Consider the following 271-nt stretch of genomic DNA (forward strand, 5'->3'; position numbering starts at 1 on the left):
CTTCCCCACCACCGCCCCCGTACCCATCCTTCTGACGTTACCCTGAGCCTGTACGAAGGAGAGGATCTACTTACAGTCAACTTCCGACGGCAACTTGCCACGGTTGTTTGTAAGACCTCGCTACAGCAGCAGGTGCGGCAGGAAAAGGCACATTGCAACAGAAACTTCCTCGCAGCGTTGCAGAATCGGACGAGGAATGCTAAGAGGATGCAACGGGATGCAACACGGGGCAACTGCGCTTACTGGCACGGAGGCGGGGCGACATTAAGCA

Source organism: Penaeus monodon, chromosome 28 (assembly GCF_015228065.2).
Source record: "Penaeus monodon isolate SGIC_2016 chromosome 28, NSTDA_Pmon_1, whole genome shotgun sequence".
Classification (NCBI taxonomy): domain Eukaryota; kingdom Metazoa; phylum Arthropoda; class Malacostraca; order Decapoda; family Penaeidae; genus Penaeus; species Penaeus monodon.